A 23,331-nucleotide genomic window follows, 5' to 3' on the forward strand; every position below is an offset into this window, starting at 1 on the left:
AACATGTGGAAGCCACACACACCATGTGATTCCACATGCGCCCACACAGAACATGATACTGCCACGGTCCTGTCAGATGCACTCAGACCTACATCTAGCACAGATGTCTGACAAGACCGTGACAGTTAGACCCATCGGCCGTACAAGCGGCTGATGTATATTCTACATTTTTGACCGACTGCAAACTTGAGTTTGACGAAGTCTTGGTCTTAAAATATGTGTATATGTCCATTTTTGTAAATGCTTAAAATGTTGGCTGCCTGCAAAAGCTAATACTACTACTACTAATAATAATAAGCGTGTACCGAATATGTGTCAAAATTTGTTTTAATAAGTTTTGATATTAATTAATTTTACGTAATCAAAAAATTATGTAATTTATTAATTGTATAGGCTTTGTCTATAAAAAATATATAAAATAATAACAACTTAATTTTTGCGCTTGTGCACAGCATTCAATTACGCTTCGCACAACTGCTCTGTTGCTGTGGCAAAAATTTACAGCAATTTGCATCTTAATCATCAAGTGTGAAGCCAGACTTAAATACGCTCTGTCCATGGCGTCAGGGTATGCTCTTTAACAGTATTCACATCCCATATCTATAGACGCATTTATGGTAATAACAAAACCACTTTAATAATGAATTTCTCTGTCAGAAATTCAGGATTTTTTTGCACTTTTATTGCGGCTGTTGAGGACTACCAAACTTAAACCTGCATAGCGTTTCACATTTTAGAAACCTAAAAACAGGGCTTTGGAAAAAAACATTCAGGGCTGAAGCCCTAGAAGTCACACAAGCACTCCACTTCTGATCAACACACTACTGTTGCTGATATACCTCTAACAAACAGATGAAGTTTTATTAAAAGCTAAAAAATAGCATAACACATATCCCTGTGAAGAAATGATGCAGGGTTTTGGTTTGAGGGATATGAGCAACATGAATGCTGTTCAGGGGCCTCATCTATAAAGCGTGCGTACGCACAAAACAGTCTGAAAACATGCGTACGCCACTTCCCACCCAAAGGTTGTGATCTATAAAAAAACTTGACAGGAGAATGTACGCACCTATAAGCAAACTCTGACCCGCGCGCATGCACATTCTGGAGACAATTAAGGGGAATTGGCGACACATATGGTGAGGTAGTGAACTAAAATCAGATTGAAGAAAGTAAATATAACAAGAACGATTATAATTATTGATGCCACACACACACATTTAATTTCACTTCATATCATATGTTAGATCCACGTTATCATGACGTGTTCGCCTATTACACTAAAATAAATATTTACTCACACGTGCAAGTCTGTTAGGTCAAAGGAAATGACTATTTATTAGGGATGTTAACCGATGACCGTTTGACCGATGGTTGACCGTATCAACGTTAACCGGTCAAAGTTGTCGGTTGTCGGTTAAAAGGTGATCTCTAAATTAGGCTATTATTAAATACAGTGGACTAAACACTACTACAGTTAGTCATCTCCTTCCAAGATCTTTTTGTGTGAACAAATCCCTCACACTCAGTTTTTCATAACTCGCCTGTTTGTACTTAATAAACCAATAAAAAACATTTGCGCAAGGTCACTGCGTTTGGTTTCGCATGCTCACAATCTTTGCGAAAAGTAAATGCTACAGGCTATTTTTAAAAATAAATTAATAATAGATAAATTCCTTTATTCGAATAGTAAATAAAATACAGCAATAAAATTATTAAAATTAAAGTCTCTCCTGATTGTGCACCAAATCATTAACATTTACGTATTGTAGGCTAACAGTAAAGTGCAGAGTAAGTTTTTTTCTGTAAATCCTCAGACATGATTTTTACCATGTAATTAAGTTTTGCTTTGTAGAAAGCATTTCTTTAAAGTGAATTTCGTTTTGTATAAATTGTATTTTAATTTTAATAAATGTTTCATTAACCAAATGCATGTATTTAATAAATAAAAAGCAAATATAGCAGATAATTTAATAACCGGTCGGTGCATTAAGGCGCCGGCACGGCGCGTTCACTTGCATTGCATTGTTAACTAGAACGCACCTCATCATAAATGAATAAAACTCAGCGTCGGCCTATATGCCTCATACATTAGCATTAAATATTTATGCTGCATTTGTTCTAGAACAGACACACAGTGCGAGACCTGCCTTGCCCGGTGCGTCTTTTACGCATTCTGAAGGTGCCCGTTTTATCCATCAGTTTTATTGTGTTGCAGTCTATTAGGCAACATTCCGCAAAATGGGTTTAGATTTGGAAATACATTACATTTCAGTGGTAACAGATAAGGTGATGATGATCATCCTCTTTCTTTATTATTATTAGCACTAGCCTACCTCAAACTAAAGCGCAGTCTCTTTCGGAGCTGTCATTTTCTTAAATGAGCTACTGCAATTTTCAAATGAGCTTCACAAACGCCTTTATTTTCAACACGATCACCTTTTACATAAACTATTTCGAAACTAAGCAGCCATTTGTCCTTCGATTCGGCGCCGCGTTTGTGGGACTCTTGTTCCGCGCTGTAGGGGATTTAAAAAGTGTTGTGAGCTGTGTGCGTGTGAGCCGGAGGCAGAGCGCAGAGAGATGCGACAGAGTTGCGAAATTGCAGGCGCGGCTCGAAATGGCTGTTATTTTAAATAGCGTAGCATATTTTCAACTAATAGGCCTATCGGTTAACCGGTTTCAACCGGCTAATGAGGCTCGGTGGCCGGTCAAGAAAATTTGTAGTTTTCGCCATCCCTACTATTTATGTTTTCAAACTAAAATTAATAGTTTTTATATGTCTGCTCTTTGTAGAGCAGAGGAGAATGCTTTTGCTGCTGAAGAAGAGTGTGTATCAGACGCGTGCACTGAAGGAGCAGAAAACACATATTTATTTTATTTTAGTGATACCAGATTCACGTACACACACTTCAGGTGATCTGTGATTTATAAAAGGAACATTGCTTGCTGGTGTGCGTACGCATGGTTTTATAAATCAGATTTTTTTAGCTTTTGTGCGTACATAGACTTTTAGTAAGGATCCTATGCACAGTTTTATAAATGAGGCCCCTGAACTGTATCAATATCTAAGTTTGTTTTGAAAGTTTTTTTCCATACTATACTTACCTAGTGCTCTTGGTACCAGTTTTGGGCTAAATGAAAACGTACATCTCTGTTGTCGATAAACATTACATGTGTATTGTCCCTCATCTTCAGCTATCAGATTGTTCAACAGGAGGGAGAAGTTTCCATGTTTAATGCCTTTAGTGAAGAAATGAACTCTATCATGATAATCCTGATGTTTCCTGATAACTCCATCTTGATACACACACACTGGACCCTGCAATCCTGATTTACTCCATTCCACATTCAGACCTTCTTCTGGTAAGGGTTGGTTATTAAAACAGGGCAGAATCACTGAACCTCCCGTTGGAACAACTGAATCATAGGAACATTTGACACTGAACCCTGAAAAAACATATAATATCTAAAGTGAAATAACTGTTAAGGCAAAAAATGTAAAAGTTATTTTGTGCATAATATTGTTTGAAGTCTGTGACAATGTGATCAAATATGTTCATATCAGCAATACTGGAACATCTGATACTTTTAAGTTTAGAGAAATATTTTGATGCTGTTTACTAAAAGTGGTTTAATAATAATAATAATAATAATATGTTTATTTTATATAGCGCCTTTCAACAATCTCAAGGACGCTTTACAAAAATGTGAAATACAATCGTATAGAATCAAGAGGAGTAGAGAACACCATTAGACGAATACGAATACAAAAACATGTATATAGATATGTAAAAGGGAAACAACATATCAAAACATCCCAACAACAAACATGTAGATAAGAGCCAAACACTCTAGCAGAAAAAAAACAGATAGTACATCCTGTACAGAAAAGAAAACAATAAAAAGAAAAAACACAAAACCATGTCATTGGACTAGAGAATCAGAATAACATAAAGTGAAAAGATAAGTTTTCAGTTTAACTTTAAAGTCATGTAATGACACCACGTCTCGAATGCTTTGGGGGAGAGAATTCCAGAGGCTAGGAGCTGCGGTACAAAAGGCTCTACCACAAAACGTTTTCAGCCTATAGCTAGGAACCTCTAATAGATTAAAGTCAGAGGACCTAAGTGCAGGTGCAGGGGTATATGTGTGGATGAGATCAGTGATATATTGTGGGCAGGAGCCATGGACAGCTTTAAATGTAGTGAGGGGAACTTTATATTGAATGCGGAAGCTAACTGGGAGCCAATGTAAACTGTATAGGATTGGGGTAATATGGGAGGATTTCTTTTTGAATATATTGAAGTTTCTTTAATGAAGTTGATGGTAAACCATAGAAAAGAGCATTAGAGTAATCTAGAAGGGAGGTAATGAAAGCATGGACAAGGGTCTCAGCATCATTGATATTTAGACATGGGCATAATCGGACAATATTTCGTAGATGAAAGAAGGCGGATTTTGTAAGAGATGAGATGTGAGAAGAGAAGGACAGAGAAGAATCAAACACTATGCCCAGGTTTATGATAGTGGTTGAGGGTTTTACCTGACAGCCAGCGATATTAATTTGATCAATTTTAAGAGATGAAATACATTTAGGAGGGCCAACTAAGAGCAGATCTGTTTTTCCTGTATTAAGTTTGAGATAGTTCTTGGTCATCCATATATTTATTTCATTGATACAGGGAGTTATAACATCAATGGAAAAGGGGTCGGTGTGTTTAAAGCTCAAGTACAGTTGTGTGTCATCCGCATATAGGTGATAACTAAGCCCGTGACGACGAATGATGTGACCTAAAGGAAGCATATATATGATGAAGAGTAGAGGCCCAAGAACAGATCCCTCAGGAACACCATATGTGACCGAGGCAGTGGCCGACTGTACCTGTTTTATGGATATGTAGTACTGACGATCAGACTGGTATGAAATAAACCATGACAAGACGGTACCAGAGACACCCAGAGAAGATAGTCGTGAGATGAGAATGGGGTGAGATATAGGGCCCTATCTTGCACCCAGCACAATTGACTTTGTCAGTGACGCATGTATCATTTCGTATTTTGCACCGGCGCACAGCGGGTTTTTCCCTCCACAGACGCACGTCGGCAAACTAGGGAATGAACTTGCGCTCCCTGGGCGGTTCAGCGCAAAAAAGGAGGCGTGCTCTGGCGCAAACCATCTCTTATGCTATTTTGCAGTTTCAAAAAACAATTGCGCTACTAACCAAAAAAAACTAGTCTAAAGTCAGCGGCGCGTTGCGCGTGGTTCATTATGCTATTTTAAGGGCGCATGCTTGACCATAATGTATAGCGTGCACAACGCGCATTGATTATTTAATCTACACAGATGCAACAGTTATTTTTGCAAATCATAAATTGTTACAATAAAAAATATAAGATAAGGGAAATCATTAAATCATAAATTGTTACAATAAAAAATATTAATACATGAGATAAGGGAAATCATTGTGGTGAGCATTGTGGTGATAGTTTTTATTTATTTTGTGTGGCAGCGTTAAACAATTATCATGCAAATAACGATTAAAATATTTTCATAAGTTTGTTGTGTGGCTGTATTGCGTTTATTTTATCTAAATAATAATTTAAATGTTTTCATAAGAAACCTTAATGTATATGAACTTGATTTGTAAGTGTACTTTGGGGTTGGACCTTGCTTGCGTTTCTTGTGTCCGATTTCAAAGCCCCCAAACCCTTTCAGCGGTGAGGGTGGACGCAGCGATGTCCTCCTGTGTGCCCGACGTGCCCGATTTATGCTGGCAAGCTTGGGATCCCCCCATCTCCTGACATCATTGTAGTGCTTGGCGCAGCTGATGAGACAATTGTGCCTGTTTAACCGACGCTGATTTGGGCGGGTTTCTCCCAAGTCCCATCCCCATACAAAAGAACTTCTCTGTCTTTGACTGCTCTTACAAGAACGTTGGTCTTCTCGGCTGTGAACCGCTACTGGCGTGCGCCTGGTAAATCCGTCATTATAATAGCAACCCGCCATGTAACTTGCGCCCTTGCGTTTAAAGGGAATGTTGGATAGCGTTCTGATTGGTTTATTTGACGTTACGCCCAAACCACACCTATGAATAATGAACCTACTTCAGACCAACCCCTTATTGTTTTGCACCTCGCGCAAGAGCCATTTCTCCCGCTGGGAAAATAGCAACAGCGCCCAAGATCCGCCCACAAAGTCACTTGCGCTTTGCGCTTCGCACTTGCGTTTCAGATCGTTAAAATAGGGCCCATAGTGTCAAATGCTGAAGAAATGTCGAGAAGAATCAAGAAACAGACCGAACCACGATCAATAGCCATGAGTAGATCATTAACCACCCTAAGTAATGCTGTCTCAGTACTGTGGTGAGTGCGAAAACCAGATTCGGAAAAGTTTCATAAAGGGTATTCTGTGACAAGAAGTTGTGAAGTTGAGCTGCAACGACTTTTTCAAGGAGCTTTGAAAGGAATGGGAGATGGAAAATTGGCCTATTATTTGTCAATACAGAGGGGTCCAGGTCTGGTTTCTTTAGAATAGGGGTCACTGAAGCAGTTTTTAATTATTGTGGAACAAAACCTGAGCTGAGCGACTGTGAGATTAGATTTGATATGGGACCAGATATAACAGAGGTGCATTTTTTAAGTAGGTTAGTAGGGGCTGGATCCAGATTGCACGTGGAGGGATTGGACGTCTCTATTAATTCAGAGATATATGCAGGGGTGGGAGGGACAAAGTTAGCAAAGGAATGTTGAGGTGAAACTGAAACAAAATCATCAGAGGGGATAGGGGAGAAGTCAGAAGTGAAGTGATTATATATACTATGTATTTTATTTTGAATAGTTTGCAAGAATAAGTCACAATGCTCAGCAGAGCTAGTGATATCAGGTGGAGGTGGATTGGTGAGTTTCTTCACTATGGAAAAAAGTGTTTTAGGCCGAGAAGTAGTCGTATTAATAAGGCCAGAGTAGTAGGTCGTAGAGCAGTCTGCAGAGCAGATTTGTAACATTGGATATGATTCTTATAAGTACTGAAATGCACAGTTAAGCCAGTTTTCTTAAAAAGACGCTCAAGGCACCGACCAGTAGCCTTCATACTACGAAGGGCAGGCGTGAACCAGGGAGATGTATGCATAGAAGGTACAAGTCTTGTTTTAAGAGGGGCATACATATCTAAAGCTGTAGAAACAGACATGTTATATTTAGCAAGAATGTCCACAGGGCTAGCATCTTCAGCAATAACAGACAGGTTATCCTTTAAGGTGGTAGCAAACAGTAATGGATTCACAGAAGTGGTTTCTGTATATAATTGTGGATTTTCGTTTCAATTTTAGAGGTAAATCACAATTTACTTCAATAAATGACTGGTCATACAGTCCTATTTGAGAGCCAATCACAGAAACATTTTGTAAACCAGTAGTGCATACCAAATCAAGTGTATGACCCTTTGAGTGAGTGGGAAACTTTACATGTTGTTCATAGTTGAAACACTGGAGTACTGACAAAAATTCACGTGATTCTGCACAATCAGTATCAACATGTATATTGAAATCACCAAGCAATATAACAGAGTGAGACATGGCACAAGCAAGTGTTAGTAGTTCATTTAAAGCAACACTATGTAGTTTTCATGTAAAAATGACTTACAGCTCCCCCATGTGGTTGAAAAGCGCAACAGTGCCTGGTATCAGACACTCTTCTGCAGGCAGGGGGAGGGGCGGGGCTGTGTTTCCTACCCTCCACCACCACTTTCAGAGTGTGCTTGTAGCAGCTAGGAGGCTGATCAGGTTGCAGCAACAGTACAATTTGTCCAGTTAAAAGTTGTTCTATCACTGAAATAATTTTAGATACATTATTTAAAGGAAAAAAAATTACATAGTGTTGCTTTAATTCACTGAAGAAGTTGGTCAATGGATTTGGCGGACGGTACAATAGAATCACAATCAGTGTATTTGAGCCACAAAATTTGAGAATCATATATTCAAAAGTAACAGTATCATAAAATTCAACAGGTTTGACATTTATGCCATTTCGAAAAACAAAAGCCAGGCCTCCACCCTTAGATGTTAAGCGAGGTTAAGTCAGGTAACTATATCCAGAGGGAGTGAGGAGATTGAGATGAAAGTAGTCATTTGGGAGTTGCCATGTTTCAGTTAATAATAAGCCATCAAGATTTTTCTCAGTTATTAATGTGGAGAGTATAGTTGCTTTGTCTGTTAAAGACCGACAGTTAAACAGAGCCAATGTAGAATGTTGGTTATAATTTTCATACGTTTAGTCATAGGAGGAGAACTGCATGAAATCGCAATTAATGCATCATAATTCCTTCTGCGGTGCGCGGCCGGTTGCATAGAGTAGCGAACGTCAGTTGGAATGGCCCAGAACGATGGGATAGCAGTAGCTGAAAGATGACGATGTGAACGATGAACATAACGTGGACATCTGGAAATCCCCAGGTCTTTGCAGAGCTTATACGCGCTTGCGTCGAGTCGTGCATGAGAGTTCAGTTTATGTAAATCAGACGACGTGTAAAACACCATGTTAACAGCAACACAAAGCAGTAGACCCAGTAACATTACCATCACTCTAAGCAGGGTTTTGCTTGAGTTACCACACACGTTTGACCACATAATTGGAAACAGTCAAATCTTAGAAACGAGGAAAGCGTCGCTGAGTGGGGACGACACGAAAGCAAAAAATGCTACTCCATCCACGTCGCTGCTATTTATATAATCAGCACGGCAGAAAGACCTCGTCAGTTCAGCTTGAGTAGTGGAGGTAACCAATCACAAACTGTACTGTCAGCAAAAGTTAGCGAGGGAGTGGATGGACTCACCCGTTAACTTTGTAGAGAGGTTCAATGGAACCGCGCAGACGACCGTAGCCAGCAGTAATGTTAGCAATCGTAGCATTGAACAGAGACACGCTCTCAGCGTTTATACGATGTTCAGGGCTGCGTTCCCCGAAACCTTCTTAACTCTACGTCGTTCTTAAGTTGTACCTTAAGCTGTACCTTATCGTTAATACGTGTTTCCCGAAACGTTCTTAGTTACGTATCCCTTCTGTAAGTCATTCGTTCGGAAGGTTGGTCTGGGCACTCTTAGCTATACCTTATCCCACTTGACTCCGCTAGGGGCCATGACTGTGAAGCTTGTGTAGATTGCAGTCTATATAACTAAATATCTGTAAAAAAAAAGTTTAAGTACACTCCGTGTTAAATTAGGCATTTTTTTATTTAAAGAATAAAATATTCACATAATTAGACATTATTACACTGATGGTTGTCAGATTTTTAATATTTTTTTTTCAAAGGAACATCAGCTTCGAACTATTATTAGAGGCTTAAGAAACTATTAAAAAAAAAGAGTTTGGGTGGAGGACTTGGTGAAACTATGGCAGGTATACACAAGGAATCTTAGTAGTTCATTTGTGCATTTCAAATCCGTTAAATCTTTGGTTTACCGGCTATTTTAGCTGCAATAAAACAAATCAAGTAAAATCGCATGCCACGGGAGCACATTCATCACGAAATCATAATTGTTGATATTCCTAAATATTATTATTGATGTTAATTCGACTTTGCATCGAAGTTGTCCAAGCACAATAAACTCGTGAACTAATGAACAACAATTTGTTTTTATATATTTTAAGTATAATGCACAGCCAAGCCAGGTGACTTGCACGACCCACCTTATTCCCCTGTGCAACGCATTTACTGGAAACCCCTAATATAAATTATCCTTTAAAGTGAAGGAATAATGGATGCCCATGCATTGGAGCAGTTTATGCATGATACGTTTGGAAATTAATTGCGGGTTTTGCACGAGTTTGATATAAAATAAAAGGTTGAATTTAGTTGTTTGCAATTTGAAATATTTTTACAAGATATTCCTAATAAATGTAACTTGAACTATTTCTGAAATGTTTCTTTAATAAACAACACCGCTATCTCATAACGCAGCGAAACCTATTACATAAAGTGAACAATTGATTGTCGAGCAATCGATATCAACCTATTCAGCACCATCGCCATGGACAGCACCTGGTAACGTCGTACGTAAGAAGGAATACCTTAAGAAACCCGCAAAGGTACAGTTCGGGAAACACGCCTAGAAAAGGTATAACTGTAATTAAGGTTTAACTTAAGAGTCTTCGTAGCGCGCTAAGAGAGAACGTTATCGGGAAACGCAGCCCTGATCCTGCTGCACAAATCTGTTGACTTACCAAACCTTTGCTTTTCCAAATTCACATTGACTGGAAATGCAGAAATCCATTTTCTGTAAACTTTACATGTGTATTGTCCCTTATCTTCTACTTTCAGATTCTTCAACAGGAGGGAGAAGTTTCCATGTTTAATGTTCTCAGTAAAGAAATTAACTCTATCATGATAATCATGATGGTTCCTGATATTTCCATCTTGATACACACACACTGGACTCTTCAAGCCTGATCTTCTCCATTCCACCTTCAGTCCTTTCTTTATCAAATGTGGATCAATGACACAGGACAGAACCGCAGAACCTTTCAGACGAACACTTTCAAAACATTCCACAATAAATCCTGAAAAAGATATTACATTTAATTTAAATAAAAATACTATTAGAAATAGTAAAGATTGTTTGTACACGGGTTGTGATTTGTGAAAAAAATCTGATGTTTAAAAAAATCATGAAAATAAATTAAAAATCACAGTAGACTTATATTGATTATTAAGTGGATTAAGCTTCTTCTTGCAACTGTAAAAATAAAACAATTTTGGAACCTGAACTTTAACATGTCAGAGTTTATTCCTTCTTTCAGCATTGGCAAAACACTTGTTTATAATCATAATATTTAATAGTTGAAAGATTTAGATTAGCTATAGCAGAAATAATTGTGTTGTCATCCAGTCTGTGCCAATGTTGTCGGCCAGGGTCTTCATTACTTGGCTGACGCGCTCTCTCTGACGCGCGCGCGCTCTTTGATGTGCGCTCTCTCTCTCAGATGCGTAATAAGAGGTGAAGTATAGCTTTAGCCTACAGAAATGCTTATTGCTTTAATGTAGGGAGTTAATAGTTCATTTTTCACAGTTCATATTTATGATCTTATAGTCCATTTGAACATTTTTGTACGAACTGACTGTATTCTTCAGAAAAACACTAAATAACTTATCTTCCCTTACCTGTCGCTGTTCAATGTGCAATTAATAAATAAAAATTTGTATGACATTAATTTTTAAAAGTGTGCGAGGTCCGTGCACGTCCTCCGCTATAGCAAAAAGCGCAATCGGCTAAACAAGCATTAAATATTAATATGACGTTGATTTTTTTGTTTTTATTCATTTATATTCACAAAACTTATCAACAAAACATCGATTAAAATTAAGAGACAAATTATATGAAACGAAATTCATTTTAAAGTAGCAAGAAAAACTTAAATTAAACTCGAAAATAATGTCTGACCCATTACAATTCTCCCTTCAAATTAATCTTTACAACGCGTATGGCGTTTAAAATTACGGTCTATCTTTCGTAATAAGCTAAATAAAATTTAAACAAAACAACAACAACATTACAACAATATTCAAACCTAACAATACTCAAACATAAATATAAAACAGACATTATCTATAAGGATACATAAAACAATCTGATATAGCGTTTATAATAGCTGGTTGGTATAGATGTTTACTATTTTTGGCAAAACCGCCGTTGCAAACCTCCATTTACCTGAATAAAAATATTTTTTACTTTGAAAATGATGCGCTGTCACATTAACATGAGCTGTTCGTTTACATAAGACTCCATCTACGTTCATTTACACTGCAGCGCAACGTCTTGAGTTCTCAAACTAAAACAAGGTCTGCAGCTTTTGCGAACGAATCCGTTTATGAGGGTCGAAAACGGTGGTGTGTAAATGAAAGGAGTAAATGTAGCAAAAGTAACGTTTAAAGGATAAACCCATTAATGTAAGCCTCAGATGCGCGCTGTCTCTGCTACACAGGCAAACACACACACAATGAGGAGAGACGTTAAAATAAGCCAGAGCCCGACCCGAGCCCGGTCTGTAAAAAAAAACGGCCCGAGCCCGGCCCAAATGGGCTTAGCCTGTCGGGCCCCGACGGGCTTGCAGGGCTCTAATCTGGCCCTCTTGCTGTACAGTGAACTGACCCATCTTTGGTGACAACAAGACATAATTAACCAAACAAATCCAGCATGTTGCAAACAAACTAAATCTGCTTTGCAAAGGTAAAACTTGACTCCCAAACAAACAGAAAACGCTTTGCAAATACAAAAGGCAATTTGAGAGAAAATGCAAAGATATAAAAATATGTACTGTGTTTTGCAGCAGAGATTCTCTTAGCTTGATTTTCTCACAAATGTGACCATGCATTCCAAAACCCCAAATGGCGCTTTTAGGCATCTCTGTCTCCACGAAAAGCCCTGGATATTACCTTACATACCACCCCTGCCAGTGGCATCAACTGAATAAAGACATATTTCATTTGTCTGGCTTCATTCTGTTGGTCTCATTAAATTTATTGAAAGTGTTAATACTAATACAGTAAGTGTCTGTTAATAGTAAACAAATTCTGTGTGTCAAGACATTGAATTGACGTGAGCTGCAACAAGCGTGTTGAGCGCATGACTTGTGCATGGCGCAGTCATAAAATGACTGGTTTCTTGAAATTTTGATATTTTAAAAATATTCTGCCTTGTATCATTGTGTAATGTAAAATACAAATGTGCATTTTACACATGACAAAGTTATGGAAAAAATATGGACGGCCTGTGCCCCAGTAGAGTTTTATGTCTAGCAACACCCCTGACAGAGGTTAATTTGACTTGTTGTTGTTTATATTTGTCTCAGGGCCATGTGCTAAATTACTATTACTATATTTCTTGTAAACATACCTGTATTGTTTGATCTACAGTAGATGAGAGAGCAGAACAGAAGAGCAGATCCACATGCAGTAATACAGAGAATCAGCACCATTATGTGTAAAACTGAGAAACCTGTGACATAAACACACACACACACCAGTTACTGTACACAAGTTGTAATGATTATTGTCTCACAAATATCATAAGAGCAGAAATAGAGTGTCGTAAGAATGATGCTTTTTTTTGTAGGCCAACCCGGAAGTTAACAGGACACTGATTCCCTCCCTAAAAAGCCCATTCATTTTTCCCATAGACTCTTAGATTATTGCAAAAATTAAGCTCTGTATTTAACGAAAGTTAAAGACACTTACACATTTTGACCAACAATATAATCACAGATGAACAACCTTTTTTACCTGCATTTACTAGAAGCTAACCTTAGGCTACAAGCGAACTACAGCGGTCTCTCGACTTCAACGTCATCACCACCATGCTTCCAACAACTCTTTCAAACTTTATTAAACAGATTTTAAAACATGTTCCATGATAAGGAAATACTGCATGGATGCATTTTTGTTGGTAATTGTGCCCATTTTGCCTTTTTTAGATCTTTATGCGTGATGACGTTTAATAAAAGTCCTTGACAACGGCTGTACGGTAGCCCCATGTTAGCAACCGCCCTTTTAAAGACACGTAAAAGCTTTAAAAGTCACGAGTGAGGGTACTACAGATGTGTTTTATGTCGTAGAATAAAAAAGGAAAATATCTTGGGCTTGTGTTAAAGGAACATGCCCACATTTTGGGAATTTAGCTTATTCACCGTATCCCCCAGAGTTAGATAAGTCCATACATACTTTTCTCATCTCCGTGCATGCTGTAACTCTGCCTGATGCAGCCCCCGCTAGCTTAGCTTAGCACAAAGTCTGGAAGTGAATGGCTCCAGCTAGCAAACTGCTCCTAATAAGTGACAAAATAACGCAAACATTTTCTTATTTATGTGTTGTGATTTGTATAGTCACACCGTGAACAAATAACAAGGTCATATGAGACACAGCGATCTTTTAATTCAATTCAATTTCAATTCAATTTTATTTATATAGTGCTTTTCACAATACTCAATTGTTTCAAAGCAGCTTTACATTAATAGAAGCACTAAAAGCACAGAAAAACGACAGCTAGCATAACATAATACACAATAGCATAAGCAGTCAAATTTGCTGCCGCTATGACGCGACATTATGAGCGAGCATATTACTAATGTAACGTCTAGAAGAAGAAGCTAAGTTAAGCCAAAGCAGGCTACCTCCCCGGGGTAAAAAAACCCCTAGGAGAAAAAAAACAAAAACCCCGGGTTGTTTAGCCGAGGAAATAAAAATAAAAGTCCTAGGAGGGAAAAACCCTTGGGAGATATACATGTATATACACACATATAAACGGATAAGGAGCTTAAGCGGAGATTAAGCGGAGATTAAGCAGAGATTAAGCGGATATTAAGCGGGTCCTGCCGGTGGTCGTTGGTCAGGCATCAGCTGGGCATCACATTGAAGGACGACCAGTAGATCAGAGGTGTGCCGACTTTCACATCTACCGGAACTGGGCCTGTTTGTCCCATTGTCCTCAGGGCAATGGGACCCAGGGACGAGACAGGGAGAGAAAAACAAAATCATATTAGCGTAGGGGCCGTTCACATGTAATGCAAGTGTTACACAGTGATGTGGTTTAATCAGCTTAGTTTCAGACAGACTAACTATTGAGGCATAATTGTTTTATCCACAGTTGAGGATTTTGCAAATTGGGGGCCCACTGCGACGGTATATATGGTAACTAAGGGTCACCTTCCGATTTTTAAGAGAAAATGAAACCTGTCGACCCGTCTGACTAAGGCCTGTAACCCCACTGTCGTCGTTAATGCAGGTTCAGTGGCAAACGGGTCTATATTGCATACTATTTACAAGATCACGAGAAAACGCCAACATCGCAACCTGACCATACGTGTCAACCCGTTTGACTAAGGCTGGAGGCCCCACTGTCGTAGTTAATGCAGGTTCAGTGGCAAACGGGTCTGTATGGTATACTATTCAAAAGACACAAGAAAGCGCCAAAATCGCAACCCGACCATACGTGCCAACCCGTTTGACTAAGGCCGGAAGCCCCACTGTCGTCGTTAATGCAGGTTCAGTGGCAAACGGGTCTGTATGGCATACTATTCGCAATAGAAAAAAAGCGCCAAAATCGCAACCCGACCATACGTGCCAACCCGTTTGACTAAGGCCGGAAGCCCCACTGTCGTCGTTAATGCAGGTTCAGTGGCAAACGGGGCTGTATGGCATACTATTTGCAATACAAAGAAAGCGCCAAAATCACAACCCAACCATACGTGCCAACCCGTTTGACTAAGGCTGGAGGCCCCACTGTCGTCGTTAATGCAGGTTCAGTGGCAAACGGGTTTGTATGGCATACTATTCACAAGAACACGAAAGTTCCAAAATCGCAATCCGACTATAGGTTAAGATAAGGTTTTTATTTATTTATTTGGTTGGTCTGTGTTATGACCGCGAGTGCTTTGTTCCGTACAGATAACTATTTCGAGTTAAGTACTTTTACTAGACAAATTATGCGAATGCTTTGTTGAAGAGAAAAGTTTTAAGTCTAGATTTAAAATTATCGACTGTGTCTGATTCTCGGACATCGGTTGGTAAATCATTCCAGAGCTTGGGGGCTAAGTAGGAAAATGACCTTCCACTTTTAGACACTTTTGATAGTCTAGGGATAATCAAGAGACCAGAATTTTGCGACCGTAGTGTGCGTGATGGATTGTATTCTGATAGTAATTCTCTAAGATATGAGGGTGCTAGGCCATTTAAAGCTTTGTAGGTGATTAGTGATATTTTAAATTGTATGCGATATTTAACTGGTAGCCAGTGTAAAGATGCCAGAATTGGGCTTATGTGGTCATACTTTTTAGATCGAGTAAGTACCCTTGCGGAAGCGTTTTGAACTAGCTGAAGCTTGTTTACTTGATTTGCATGGCATCCCCCGAGTAGCGAGTTACAATAGTCTATTCTAGAGGTCATAAAAGCATGGATAAGCTTCTCTGCGTCAGATGTAGACAGTATATGGCATATTTTCGAGATATTTCTAAGATGGAAGAATGCTGTGCGGCAGACGTTGGCGATATGACTATCGAAGGATAAGTTGCTGTCGAACATCACACCTAAGTTCCTAACCGTTGAAGATGGCACCACAGTGCAGCCATCTATGTGCAACTTGTAATCTGACATATTATGTTTGTAGCGATTCGGTTCAATAATAAGTATCTCTGTCTTATTGGAGTTCAGCTTAAGAAAGTTTTGTGCCATCCAGTCCCTAATATCACTAATGCATTCTGTTAGCTTAGAAAACGTGTGTGTTTCGCTGGGATGTGAGGAGATGTAAAGCTGGGTATCATCCGCATAGCAGTGAAAACTTATGTTATGTTTCCTGATAATGTCTCCTAGAGGTAACATGTATAACGAGAACAGGATAGGACCTAAAACCGAACCCTGCGGTACACCGTATTTAACCAGGGAGTGATATGACTCTTCCTCGTTTACATAAACAAAGTGATAGCGATTGGTTAGATACGACCTAAACCAGGCTAGCGCCTGACCACTGATACCAACATAGTTTTCTAGTCTATTGAGTAAGATTGTATGATCTATTGTGTCAAAGGCTGCACTAAGGTCTAATAATATAAGAATTGAGATTTCACCACGATCGGATGTTAATAGGAGGTCATTTGTAACTCTAAGCAACGCTGTCTCTGTGCTATGGTGGGGCCTGAATCCTGATTGGAACTTTTCATATGTACTATTATTTGTCAAGAATGTGCGTAACTGGCTTGCCACTACCTTTTCTAATATTTTCGAAAGAAAAGGGAGATTTGAGATTGGTCTAAAGTTATTAAGCTCTCCCTGGTCAAGCTGCGGTTTTTTAATCAGCGGTTTAATAACTGCTAGTTTGAAAGCTGTTGGAACGTATCCTATTTCTAGCGATGAGTTAAAGATATTTAGAACCGGGGTTGACACTACAGGGAATACCTCTTTAAACAGTTTTGTGGGAACGGGGTCTAATATACAGGATGATGATTTGGATGATGTAACTAGTCTAGAGAGCTCATCTATTGTAGTAGGTTTAAATGAATCAAGATGTTCGTATGGTAGTCTAGTGTTAAGTGAACTAACGGGTAGAGTGGTGGCTGCCTGGGTAGCTACGATGTTTTCCCTTATAGCCGTAATTTTGTTAGAAAAGAAGTTCATGAAGTCGTTACTATTGTGTTGAAGTTTACTATTGGTTTCTGTTTGTTCTTTATTTCTAGTCAGTTTTGCAACGGTGCTGAAGAGGAAACGAGGGTTATTATGATTCTCATTTATAAGCTTGCTAAGATAGGTAGATCTGGCAGTTTTAATAGCCTGTCTGTATTGTTTAACACTCTCTTTCCATGCTGCACGCCATACCTCTATCTTTGTGCTTCTATAATTTCTTTCCATTTTCCTAGTTGCCTTTTTGAGTGCTGCGGTGTGATGATCATACCATGGAGCTGGCGGTTTTTCTTTGATTCTCTTTTTTCGAATGGGAGCAACGGCATCCAATGTGTTAGAACAGACATTGTTTAGGTTTTCTATTACAATATCTAGATCGTCAGAGTTATCTGCTACATGTTTAATTTGGGACAGGTCTGGAAGAGTGCTAATAAATCTATCTTTAGTGGTGGAAATTATTGTTCTGGCTAATCTGTAGCATGTTGTGGATTGACTGATCCTATCTAGAAGTACAGTGTATGACACAAGGTAATGGTCAGAAACTGCATCACTCTGAGGTGATATTTTGATGTCATTAATATTGAGCCCGAGTGACAGAATTAAGTCTAATGTGTGCTTACGAGTATGCGTTGGCCCTGTCACGTTTTGTCTAATATTGAGAGAATTTAGAACATCCATAAATGCACGTCCTAGTGCATCTTTTGGGTTATCCACATGAATATTAAAATCACCAACGATAAGAGCTTTATCTACAGTGACTACAAGCTCAGACAGGAAATCTGCTATTTCTTTAAGGAAATCTGCATGGTGGCCCGGAGGTCTATAGATTGTAGCTAAGGCAAAAGAGAGCTGTTTGTGGTTACAATCGGTTATTTCCATATTTAACAACATTAGTTTGAATGATTTAAATTTTACTTCAGATTTTTGGTTTACTTTAAAAATGTTGTTGTATATTGTAGCTACACCACCCCCTCTCCCCTTTAATCGAGGTTCGTGTTTATAATAATAGTCTTGTGGGGTGGATTCGTTTAAACTAATGTAGTCGTCTGCTTAAGCCAGGTTTCTGTTAAACAGAGTGCATCTAAGTTTTGGTCTGTAACTATTTCATTGACAATAGGTTCTTTATTGGTAAGCGATCTAATGTTAAGAAGGCCGAATTTTAACATTCGAGGTTCATCTGTTAATGTATTGTTTTCTAATTTTATATTAATCAGATTTGTACCAGATGTGGCAAGCGGTGCTCTGTATTTATTTGTTCGGGGAACAGATACAGTTGAAATGTGTTGATATTCTGGTAAGATTGACTCGAAGTGCTGGGATATAAGTGATCTTGACATATCACGGCAGCTAACAGATGGACGGTTAAGCCGATCCGTCTGTTGCCTGACTTGTACCCTGGATAGTCAGACTGTATTCGAAGTAAGACTATTGGTCAGATTTATAGAGAGAATCGCCCTTCCTTCCTGAGATTGATGGAGGCCATCTCTCTTTAGCAGGTCAGGTCTCCCACGAAAATGCTTCCAATTGTCTATAAACCCTACGTTATGCTGAGGGCACCATTTTGTCGTGAAGAGACAATAATCTACTGTAAGTTTCATCCCCCCGGTAGGCGGGGAGGGGACCAGAGCATATTACATTGTCTGACATTGTTTTAGCAATTTCACATATCTCTTTAATATTATCTTTGGTGATCTCCGACTGGCGGAGTCTGGTGTCATTCGTGCCGGTGTGAATAACAATTTTAGAAAACTTACGCTTAGCATTAGCCAGCACTTTAAGTTTTGATCTAATGTCTGAAGACCTGGCTCCCGGTATACAATCGACTATGGTGGCTGGCGCCTCAATGTTCGCGTTCCTAAGTATCGAATCTCCAATGACCAAGGCACTTTTAACAGACGTCTTAGTCGGTGTATTGCTTAGAATATCGAACCTGTTTGAAATTACCAGGGGGGTCTTGGGTGGGCACCGGAAACGACTTTGCCGCCTGACAGTCACCCAGTTAGTCGGCCCCCTTGACTCAGATGATGGAACCGAGCTATGTGTATTACGTTTAACACTAGGCGCACCCGAAACAGTGTTTGTAGCATTAGCGGTATTAGCGTTTGTAGCATTAGCGGTATTAACGTTTGTAGCATTAGCGGTATTAGCGTTTGTAGCATTAGCGGTATTAGCGTTTGTAGCATTAGCGGTATTGCTGTCATCAACTAGCGTTTGGATGCGCGCTTCTAGTTCTGCAATCTTCTCCGTCAGCCTTACTACTTCAATACACTTAGCACAAGTAAACCCCTCTGTGCTGATGGAAGAAGCTAAACTGTACATGTGGCAAGTAATGCAGGTTACAATAACAAGCGGAGTCTTACCGCTTTCATGTTGGGTGATGGCGTCTTCGGTCACCTGGACGCGGTCCGTGAAGCTACATCGCGAGGGAAGCTCACTCGCAGCACGCCCCGATCGCCTGCGGACGTCTGTAGCCAGTGTGATGTGAGGCACGCTGAATCTGCGACGGCCGGGCAGCGGCTCCTCCACGGCTTCCCGATTGCTTTCATTCTGGGCGATGGCTTCTCCGTTCCCTCGAGCGCGGTCCGTGAAGCTGCACCGCGTAGGGTGTTCGCTTTTTGCACTTCTCGGTCGCTTGTGGATGTCTGGAGCCTGGGTGAACTGGGCGCTGTACGTCGCGTAGGATCTGCGATAACCGGGTATCAACTGCTCCACAGCTTCCCGCTCAGGTGAGGACAGGTCTGAATAGCATACAGTGGATGAGTCCGCCATTAGATCGGCAAAATGGTAACTAAAACCGGCACCTGTTTGTTGATGCTAGCGGGCTATATGCTAACACTGGGTGTTTAGCAGTGATAAATCGTTTCACGTGGTAGTACTGCTCAATAGTCGTCACGGTAAAGTATTCTTGAGATAAACGAATATGTTATATTATATAAATAGGAACAAGGTAGTCAGAAAATAGGATTTGGATGATAAACTCGACGGAGCTCTGATGCACGATGCTCACTCTGGTAAACTCGACAGAGCTCTGATGCCACTAAGACATTAAGATCACATGACCAGCTGAATACTACACGACTAGTGCCCAGATGGACACTGTTATTTTTATTCTGAAATAAAATAATCACGGGTGACAAATAAATCCGTGAATTGAGTATTTCTGCAATGCCATCGGTAACCTAAAACAATGGTTCTCAAACTTTTTCAGCGTTTTAACAGTATACATACTGGAAACTATATTCTCAGAAGACAAAGCACTGCTACTTGGGCGGAGTGATTTGCTCGCAGCACCCGAGAAGCCCCTGGTGAGGAGCAGAGAGTTCGGTCAGAGTTGTGCAAATCACTTCGCCCAAGTAGCAGTGCTTTGCCTTCTGAGAATATAGTTCCCAGTATGTATACTGTTAAAAGATAGCTCTGTCTCATATCACCTTGTTATTTGTACACGCTGTGACTACAAATCACAACACATAAATAGGAAAATGTTTGCGTTATTTTGTCACTTATTGGGAGCAGTTTGGTAGCTGGAGCCATTCACTCCCAGTCTTTGTGCTAAGCTAAGCTAGCAAGGGCTGCGTCAGACAGAGTTACAGCACGCACGGAGATGAGAAAGGTATGTATGGACTTACCTAACTCTGGGGGATACGGTGAATAAGCTAAATTTCCAAAATGTGGGCGTGTTCCTTTAACCTCTTGTTTAATTCGTAGAAATTTGCTCAACAAACGTGACACCCAAATGTAGCATTATAAGTCTCGAATAAGAAGTGAGAGTGCTCCCTTAACCCAAGATCTTATTTGAGCCGTTTGACCAAAATTCCATTCAAAAAACATTTTAGCATTTTAGCACTTCCGCTTCCATCATCCCGAAGTCAATTCGGGATGATGGAAGCGGAAGTGCTAAAATGCTAACTCACCTCCGGGTTTTACCTAAAAAAAAAATACGTCATCCTTGTGGCACTCTATAAATTACAGATTTATTTACACACACTGAATGTCAATACATCAGTAGTCATACAGTAAACACAATATTGTGAAACATAAAATATGCTGCTAAACTCTAGAGCAGTGGTTTCAAACATTTTAAATAGTAACCTTAAAAAAATCAAAACAAGATTATCCAATCCATATACCACATCATCTTGAGTCGAGAGCACCATCTTCTTATGCAGAGCGAGCTATGACAGCAATTTACTGAAACAGGGTGGTGTCAGGGATCACTAATGATTGATTGTATTTTCTTATTAGTGGTGAAAACATTTATCAAACGTCTATGTAGCTGAAGGGGATAATTATTATAGTAGCATTCATACTGGCGACCCAGTTTTTAATTCTCACAACCCACCCAATGGTCGCAACCCAGGGTTTGAATACCACTGCTCTAGAGTCATTCGATTTATAAAGACCAAATTTACTAAACGGGGAAAATAAGCACGAGAGCGCAATACCAAAATAGCGCCAATGGGAGTGGAAATAGGCTATCTGTGGGTCATTTACAAAAAAGGTTCAAATTAAATAACACAGACCCAAAAGTTAATTTCCATAATGACCAACGCAATCTACTAAGAGCAGCACAAATTAATGGTTGGTTGCAAATAAGCAAAGCCGATGCTTATCAGGTGCGGATGATCTGACGCCAAGGTGAAAATCCGGACTGTGAAATCCCAGCTTATGAATATAGTACACTGAATAGGGTTGCAACAAGTTTAGAAACACCTGGTATTGTGTACAGAGGTGTAGTGCAGGGTATGAGAGTACAGAGTATGCCCACTTCTTTGTTAGTTGGCATGGGGTATATCCACTTCTAAATTCTAAATATTAATATAAATGTCATAATGAACCTTATGCTGAGAAGTCAAGCAGCAAAAGTTAGGTGACCATGTGCAAATACCCCTGGCCCATTTTTGGAGTTAACTACATATGCAAGACTTACACTACACACTGTCCTGAAAAAAAAAAAGTTTAAAACTGTACCTTTACTGTCGCTGGGGTGGTACCCTAAGGTTCTGTTTTTGTACCTGCTCCGGGTGTGTGTGTGTTCACGAATCAGTGGGGTTAGTTAAATGCAGAGGTCACATTTAGGATTGCATATTTGACAAACATGTCACATTTTCACTTTCATATAAAACTTAAATGTTGTACCTTTTTAGGTACAATTGTGTACCTTTAAAGGTGCAGCTAACAGTTTTGTACCCTTAACATTTAAGTGGTACAAAATTGTTCCTTTAAGGTACACAATAGGTCCTTAGTGTATAATATTGTACACCAAAAGGCCCAACATTTCAATGTGTTTTATACCCATAAAGGTACAAAAACGAACCTTTGAGAGTACCACCCCAGCAACAGAAAATGTACAATTTTAAATCTTTTCTCTGACAGTGCATGTCACTTTTTATAACGCAGGGCATTTAACCTTAAACGGCCCGCTTTAAAAAATGGAGGCATAAATTAAGAGTATACACACTTCTCCAGGCACCACTACACCACTGATTGTGTGACTTTGTGATTCCTCTTTTATTTCCTCCAGCAAATTAAACATGGCTTGGCAAACAATATTTTTGGATCGTTCATCTGGCTTACATGTGGAAAAAATCCTCTCCCTTCTACCATGCACTCTTTGATCTCTGTGATGCCTCCTCCTAGCAGCATCAACAATTGCAGCCATTTCAAGTGCAAAATGTTTTTGCAGCGTTAAATAATGGCGCAAAAAAACCAGTAATTTTACAAGCGCAAACGTTAGTTAATCGCATTGCATGAAACATTTAAATACTCTTCTTCCATAAATTTTGCGTCTGAAATAGAAACTCCTACAAATGCATAAGGACAGTCGCAAAAATAACTAGACCACACCTTTTCAGTGCTAATTATCCACTGCACGTCTTTAGTAAATAGTAATAAGTTGATATTTAACGCCAAAATGATAGTTTACACTGGTGCAAACTGTTAGTAAATTTGGCCCTTAGCTGTGTAATACTGATATCTACTGTTGTATATAAGTAAGTTTTTTATTATTCTTTATTCTAAGCCTGCAGTCTTTATATCATTTTTAAAAGAAACACATAAGACATTTTGAAGAATGCTGACATTTTTTCTACACAAAAAATGCAGAATTTTAGTGACTGATAGAGAGTCAGTATCTCTTATTGTCATGGGTGGATTGGCCATCTGGCTATTTT

This window comes from Misgurnus anguillicaudatus, unplaced genomic scaffold, assembly GCF_027580225.2.
Source record: "Misgurnus anguillicaudatus unplaced genomic scaffold, ASM2758022v2 HiC_scaffold_29, whole genome shotgun sequence".
Taxonomy (NCBI): domain Eukaryota; kingdom Metazoa; phylum Chordata; class Actinopteri; order Cypriniformes; family Cobitidae; genus Misgurnus; species Misgurnus anguillicaudatus.